Source organism: Rhinatrema bivittatum, chromosome 8, assembly GCF_901001135.1.
Source record: "Rhinatrema bivittatum chromosome 8, aRhiBiv1.1, whole genome shotgun sequence".
Lineage (NCBI taxonomy): Eukaryota > Metazoa > Chordata > Amphibia > Gymnophiona > Rhinatrematidae > Rhinatrema > Rhinatrema bivittatum.
The window spans coordinates 163605714-163614472 of record NC_042622.1 but is presented as its reverse complement, the minus strand read 5'-3'; positions in this window follow the sequence as shown (position 1 = coordinate 163614472).

Here is an 8759-nt window from a genome sequence, read left to right as displayed (position 1 = left end):
ATAGCAATTTCTTACATTCTTATGCTTGCTTGCTTGTTTGTTTATTTATTTATTTGGCATTTTTATATACCGATATTCATGTAACAAGTTACAAATCACCTCGGTTTACATTCAAACAATAGCCTTGCACAAGGATGCATTACATTGAACAGGGAGATCAAGACTTGGAACCAATAACTGGGGAAAAAACAATTAGATAACTTGGTTGGAGTATTACAGCTGATGAAAATTTGATGGTATGTCAGGTGGTATGCTTAGGTGGTTTATAAATAATTTGATGGTATGTCAGGTGGTATGCTTAGGTGGTTTATAAATAAAGAGTCATCATCTAACCAGTCTTCCTCACTTCATAGTTATGATTCCAAAACGGACATGCAAAGAGAACCAAGAGTGGGAAAATGGATAAGTCTGCATACCAAAGATCTTCAGCAAACACTTCATGTGAAACTCTACCCATCTACCACTGCTCAGGACTCGGGGTACAGTCAGAGCAAACCCCTCCTCTCCAGGCAGTATGTGCCAGAGCTGAGCCTGCAGTGTACCTCACCCCAGAAGTGTCCCTATATCATGGACAGAACCCTCCTTCTCTACAGCCTACAGAATGCCAGGAAGCAGCCCGGTGGCAGGAGTTTTGTTTCAGTGCCAGTCCTAGTTCAAGAGAGGCTATACTGGTCAGCACTGGATAGGACAGTTTGCCGCAGAATCGCCACAGCTGCCTTAGTGGGAGATATTTCCGCCAGTCATGGAGAGTGAGCAGCAGACCTCTCTGAGCTGCACTTCCACTCTTATTTACAATGCAACTGTAGTCACCAACATTGGTGAATATTAGCTCTGCTCTAAAGACAAAATACCTACCTTATGATCAGGGACATCCTGACCTTTTCTGTGCTGGCTTAAACTAGGCACATCTTCTTGCAACGAGAATAGGGTCAAGGTCAGGCTTAACTCTGAGACAGGACAACGGCTCTGCAGACCAGCATGGCCCAGCCCTGGGATAGGGCAGCAGCTCTAAGGTAATTCTGCAAGGACTACACACAACAGGGATTTAGAAATCTCAGTGGTGACATTCTCCATACCCTTCTCAAAGTTGTACTTTATTTAAATATATTTATACTGAAAACGTATTTTTGCATCGTGAAGATTACGGTAAGTTATTTTATGACAAATCAAGCTTGTAGAAAACCACAAACTCACAAAAAGAGTTTATCTTCATTCCAAAATAGAGTGGAGGCGAGAGCACAGGTTAGGGGAAGTCAAAGGGGCTTTCCTTTCTAGGAGCACCCCCCAGGCCTGCTGCAGCTGCCCACTGCCCATTACCCCTGCTCCCTTCAAAACATCCTCTCTAGAACCTACTAAAAGGAAGCAGTAAATACATAAGAAAAGATGGACCTGACATCATGCTTTCCTGCTTGTTCCCAAGACAAATCTAGAATGATAAAAGAGAATACTAGTAAATTAGTACTGTACAGAATCGATGTCTTTTCTTTTCCACCAATTTCCATGGCATTACATTACTTGCTCTCATCTTTACAATATAAAGAGGGGGGGGGGGGGGGTTAAGGTTGCACTGTTCAAAGCAGTCTGTACTGTAGAGCTTGTGGCGCAGCCTCTGAATCTCAATAATACCAACTAATCTTCAATTTCTATTTGCAAATGATTATGGAAGGGAAAAGGTTCTGGCTTTAATCAACATAACCTTAGCCCAAGGCCACATTAAAGTGCATTTCAGAAGGGGCTTAATGGACTTCAGAACATTAATCAATATTCTTCAGCTTTTCGGCAGCTGAGTTACCCTGCAACCACTCTGCACACTCATTCCCAGCCTGGCACTCCTCAACATCAGGCACCACTCCTACCCCGGTGATCCTTTGTTCCACAACACCCATCCCCTTAGACTAGAGGGGGTGGAGAGTCACTAGCAGCTGTCTTTTGCAGCAGAGATGCAGAATTACCTAAATCTAAATACATATTTCTCTCCTTTCTGCTAAGTACTCAGACCACAAATCATTTTTAATGTGGGGAGTGTTGAAAATGCAAACAGAAGTGAGAGATAAAGAAATTAAGCAAACACGACTAAGATGGCTGCCAATGCATCTCACCCCTGCCCTGCAGCATCCAATGTGGGCAGAGGCCACAGAATGATTAGCCATACCCTCATATGCTGGGTATTGACCTACACCACAAAAAACCTTCATGGGTTCACACTCTGTGCCTGATAACCCCATATATAAAACATAAAATATGGCTGGCTCAGTGTGTTTAGTACTAAGGAAAATTTGATTACTGAAGTAGTGTCTTCAGTCATGAGTATGATATGGGACCAAGAAAAATATCACTATAGCCTTCATATATCTGAAGAAACCTGAAAGCAGTACCTGCATGTTAAAGGAATACGTATCATATAATAATAATTTCAGAACACTTGATGTATGTTCTGGTAAATGTACTCAATTCCATCATTATGCCCTGTATATAAGTTCACCACTGCATACAACTGTTTTTGTTAATGTTTACTGCCACTGTTTTTTGCACTTTCTGTACTTCTGTATCTCCTTAATTACTTATTTTCCCTTCCCCTACCCCTGTTCTTTGTATTTTCAATCTTTCAGTTGTAATGTAAACCGGTATGATGTTTGCACACTAATGCCGGTATATAAAAATCTTAAATAAATACATAAATATTGTATATATGTAAACAAAATCCTAAGGCAAGTAAAACATTAAATACTCATATAGAAATGGGAAATATAGGAAAAAAAAGGCAATATTTGGAAAACTATGTACACTAGTGCTCATAGCATGGGGAATAAATTCCCAGATCTAGAGGAAGTCATGGAAGAAGCTGATTTAGATATAGTAATTGTCATGGAGACCTGGTACATGGAAAACCATAACTGGCATATACCTGGCTACAGTCTATTTAGGAAGGACCGGGTAGGAAGGAAAGGATGAGGCAAGGCATTATATATAAAGAACAATATGAATGTAACAGCACTGCTGGGTTTATGAGGTAAACAGAAGGCACTGTGTGTTAATCTGGAAAGAGGAAATGGAATATCTATTTATATTGGTGTAATACACAGACCTCCATCACAGACAGAGGAGATGGATAGAGATTTAATGGAGGATATTCACAAAATTGCTATGAAAAGGGAGGTGCTATTACTAGGGGATTTTTATCTTTCAGATGTTGATTGGGACATCACAGCTGCAGCATCTTCTAGAAGCAGGGAGATCCTGGATTCTCTTTAAGAACTGTTCTGTCAACCGGTAACGGAACCCACACAGGAGGGGACAATACTGGACCTGGTGCTAACATGGACAGTTTTTCTGATGGTGTAGTGTATGATCATCTGGGAACCAATGACCACTGGATGGTGTGGTTCAATATTAGGATGCAAGAGATTCATTCTAAGGCGAGGGTCCTAGGCTTCAGGAAAACTAAATTTCTCAAAGGTTCATTCTAAGGCGAGGGTCCTAGGCTTCAGGAAAACTAAATTTCTCAAAATGGGGGAGGTACTCATGGAGGGAAGCAGAAGAGCAGTAGGAAAAACTAAAAGGAGATATCACGAGCGCAACTAAACTTTTTGTAAGGAATGTAAATAAATAAAATAAAGAGAAGAGGGAAGAGAGACTCATGGTTTTCTAAAGTAGCAGCTGGAAAGGTAAGGGAAAAAAGGCTAGCGTTCATAAACTACAAGAGATCGCAGAAAGAGAAAGACAGGCAACAATATCTGGAAAAGTTAAGAGAACCTGGGAAAGTAGTCAGGAATGCAGAAAGTAAAATAGAAGAAAAAATAGCAAATATGGCAAAATCAGGGGACAAGACTTTTTAAAATATATTAGCGATTGAAGGAACTGCAAAAGTGGCTTTGTGAGACTCAAAGGTGAAGGGGAGAAATATGTAGAGGCTGATGAGGAAAAAGGAAAATTACTTAAATATTTCTGTTTGGTGTTCACTGTGGAATGGCCTGGAGCAGGACCACATAAAACAAACACAAATAAGATTGGAAATCAGATAAATCTCAATCGATTATCAGAACAGTGCATTTGTGAAGAGCTAACTAAACAAAGTAGATAAGGCAATGGAACCAGATGGGATATATCCGAGGGTAACAAAGGAACTTACATGTTCTGACAGCTCCACTGGCTACCTTTTCAATGCTTCTTTAGAGTCAGGAGTAGTTCCAGAGGACTATAAAAGGGCAGATGTGGCTCCCATTCATAAAAGTGGAAGTAAGGAGGAGGCTGGAAACTAAAGGACAGTTAGTCTGACCTCTGTGGTGAGAAAACTAATGGAATTGTTGCTAAAATAGAGGATAGCGCAATTTTTGGAATCCAATGGATTGCAAGATCCAAGGCAGCATGGTTTTACCAGAGGTAAATCTTGTCAGAAAAATCTGATCAATTTCTTTAATTGGGTGACCAAAGAGTTGGATCAAGGGAGAGCGCTAGACATAGTGTACTTGGATTTCAGTAAGACCTTTGACATGGTTCTGCACAGGAGGCTTATAAATAAAATGTGTGCCCTTGGTATGGATCCTAAAGTGACTGACTGGGTTAGAAACTGGCTGAGTGGGAGGCGACAGAGGGTAGTGGTAAATGGAGTTTTCTCTGAGGAAGAGGATATTACTAATGGTTTGCCTCAGGGATTGGTCCTTGGACTGGTTCTTTTCAACATTTTTGTGAGCGACATAATGGAAGGGTTGATGGGAAAGGTTTGTTTTTTTGCCGATGATACCAAAATGTGTAACAAGTTGGACAGTCAGAAAGGTGTGGAAAGATGAGGAGGGATCTAGCAAAGGTCAAGGAATGGTCTAAGGTCTGGCAGCTAAGATTTGATGCTAAAGAATGCAAAGTAATGAATTTAGGCTGCAAAATCCCAAGGGAGAGGTGCAGTATTGGAGGCAAAATTCTTCTAAACATACAAAAAGAGCAGGATCTGGGGGTGATTTTATCTGATGATCTTAAGTTGGCCAAACAGGTGGAGAAAGTGATGGTAAAAGCCAGAAAGATGCTTGGCTGCATAGGGCGAGGAATGGTCAGCAGAAAATGGGAGGCAATATTGCCCCCTCATTTGGAATACTGTGTAGAGTTTTGGAGATTGCATCAGCTTAGAAAACAGCAAAATAGAGCAAGATACGCGATGAGATCCCACTGTATTGGAATCACTGCTGGCCCTCCTGACAGCAAATGTGTTGGGAAAAGTTTTATTAAAGAAAAGCTTAAAGTTTCCCTCCCCAGCATGTGAAGTGTTTGATTCATACCCCAGGAAGCTCTCAGTATGATGTGGCATTCAGAGGTGGGACTCACCTATCGGCTTTTTGGAACCCTTATGAAAAAGTGAAGGACACCCCAGAATGGAAGGATTTCACTGCATCTCTCCCATCACGGGACACAGTGAAAACAGTGTATGTGATTTCTAAAGCTGAGGACATCCAGACCTATGAAGTGAGCACCTGGCTGAAGAGATACTGGACGGTGCTAGAAGAACCATGGCCTGTGTTGGATTCAGAGGGGATATGGACTGCGGGCTGGAAAGCAGTCCTGCATCTCCCATTGGCTGATGGCCGCATAAGGCATCTGCCTAAAAGCTTCATTACAGAGGCTCTTGCTTCTACCCTGGGCAGATAAAAAAATGTTTTAAATGTGCCTTTACAGAGCATTTAACTCATCTTGAAAATATGTAGTGTGACCAATCTGTTCACATCTCTCACACCTCACCCCATCTTACAGAGTCGTCTCCACTCAAAAGCCAGGCCCTAAGACAAAACAAAGTTGGATCTTCCATGACCACAGACCCTTGAACCAGATAACTCTGTGCCTTCAAGCAAGCAAAAAGGCCAAGCCACTAGCAACCGCATGAAGTCCACATACCGTCGTTGGCGAGGCCATCTGGCGCCACCAGAACAACTTGGTTGATTTCCAGTTCTACCTTCATAGTTATATGCCTATGAGCACCCATGGAGGGAAGGCATACAGAAGCACTTCCTCTGGCCAGGGCTGGACGAAAGAATCAATGCCCAATGACCCCGGCTCCCAGCACCAGATGAAGAATGGTCTACCTTTGCATTCAGTTGGGTCACCATCAAATCCACCTGTGGACAACCCTACCTGCGACAGATCTGGAAAAAAACATCTGGGAACTCCCATTCTTCAGGATCCAACTGGTTCCAAATGAGAAAGTCAGTCTGAACGTTTTCTTGACCAGCAATGTGCAATGCCAAGAGCAACCCTGTGTTCTCCTCCACCCACAGGAGTGATATTTCCATTGAAACTCCCCGATTCCAGGTTTCCCCTGCTGATGTACATATGCCATAGGTGTGGCATTGTCCAAGAGGACCCAAACAGCCCTCCTTAGAACCAGTGGGAAGAAGAAAAGAAGAGCCAACCGAATGGCCCTGGTTTCCAATCTGTTGATGGATCAAGAAACCTCCGTTGGTGACAATCTACCCTAAGCCACCTGCTCCTGACAATGAAGCCCCCCCCCCCCCCCGCCAATCAGAAAGGGTACTGTCCATCATCACCAAGATCCACAGCAGTGTAGCCAAGTGGACCCCTTTCAGCAGATGTGAACAGTCCATCCACCAGGCTGACTCAGAGGAACCCCCCCCCCCCCCGTAGTCCTGGGACTCCAGAGACCATCTTGACAGGAGCGACGCCTAGAGCAAATGCATATGTGCCCTGGCCCATGGAACCAGATCCAGAGCCACCACCATAAAGCTGAGCACTTGCAAATAGTCCCATGCCAAGGGGACCAACAGAAATCTATAAACTTGCTGGCATATCTAAAGGACCTAGTTGTCCATGAGAAACACCTGTCCCACTTGAGTATTGAACTAAGCCCCCAGTACCCCAGGGACGGTGTGGGCTGGAGGGAACTCTTGGCGAAACTGATTACCCAGCCCAAGCTTTTCAAGATCTGCAATGCCTCATGTGATGTAGCACAGATTAACTAGTTGTCGAGATATGGGTGCCCTGTAATCCACTTTTGGAAGAAAGGCAGGTACTGTCCGTATCTGCACCCTATCTGGACTGATTATAGTCAAAAAAGGTTCTCTGCATAACAAGGCTTGCAATTCTGAAATCTGCCTCACTGTACAAACAGCAACCAGAAACACCGTTTTTAGGTCCAGTAAACGCAAGGAAATGCCCCGAAGATGTTGAAAGGTCAGATCTGCCAGAAAGGAGAGAACCAGATTAAAATCCCTAAGGTGTTTCATTTCCCTCATGAACCTACACACGTCTGGATGCGAAGAGAGGGGCCTACCCTGCACATGGTCCCGATAACACACTGTTGTCATATTATTCCATGAGTTAATCTGTAAACCGATGTGATATGCCATATCGAATGTCGGTATATAAAAACAAATAAATAAACTATAGCAACTACCTGCACCTTCAGCATGTTCAAGGAAACCCCTTACTCTGACCTTCTTATAAAAAATCCAAGATTAAGGAAATAGATGCCAAAGCAGGAAGACAAGCGCGATTCTGACACCAAGGCTCAAAAACCCACCATATGCAGATTTAGGCCAAAGAGGTGGAAAACATACGTACTCTCAGATGAGTTTCCATCACTGCCATTGAGTAACCCTGCTTTAAGAGTTAAGCCCTCTCAAAGGCCAAAACGTAAGACAAAACTGACACATGTTGTCGTGAAATATTGGACCTTGCTGCAACACCCCCCCCCCCCCAAAAAACAACAGCGAGCTGCCATAGATCCTCCATCAGAAGACAACGCAGATCCACATTCCACAGCCAATCCGGGGCCAGCACCAGGTTTGGATGTTGCATTTTCTTTTTCAATAACTGGTTGATCATGGGCCACAGCAGAAACGCATAGAGTAACTTCCCCTGCGGCCAAGACTGAACTAGCACATCCACTCCAAGTGCTCGAACATCCCTCATCTGACTGTAGAAGCTCTCCACTTTCGTATTCCTGTGACTATTAGATCCAGAAAGGGACAATCCCAGCGATCCATGATAAGGTGAAAGACCTCCGGAACCAATTCCCATTCTCCTGGATCAAACTCATGACAACAGATAATCCACCTGCACGTTGTTGACTCCTGCTATATGTGAGGCTGACAGTGCCTGAAAATGAAGTTCCACCAATGAAAGAAAGGCATCTATTTCTAGAGAGACTTGCTAACTTCAAGTTCCCCCCTTGGTGATTTATGTAAGCCACTGCTGTCGCACTGTCTGACATAACTCTTACTGCTTTTTCTTCCAATCAGTCCACGAACTGCAGGAAGGCTAACAGGATCAATCAGGCCTCTAGCCAGTTGATGGACCGAGACACCTCTTCAGGAGCCCACTGACCTTGCATCACCAACTACTGACAGTGAGCTCCCCAGCCCTGGAGACTGGCATCCATTGTGACCAAACAGTTCTTAGAGTTTCAGGAGAGCCTTATCCTCAGAAAGCCAAAAGCTTGTTGTTGTCCATGCAAAAAGCAGCAATTCAAACGAGCGTGGAATAGGAACTCTTTTTCCTAGGCTAGTAACCAGGGAGTGAATGCTGGGTTATAATGATAGAAACCAAAACTAATGAGTGCCTTGGGGTGTTTTTAGCTTTGGCCTAGGATACGGAGTTGCTGAGGCAGCACTGGACCCGTTTTTGTCTCTACCTCTATCTGCTGGCCAGAGGGCATAATCCCATTTCTGCAGACTGATCTGGCAGGACTCAAGTGGAATGCTGTGAAAGTGTGAAAGCCAATTAGCGGGAAAGAACCATATTGGCTAACAGTGATAAAA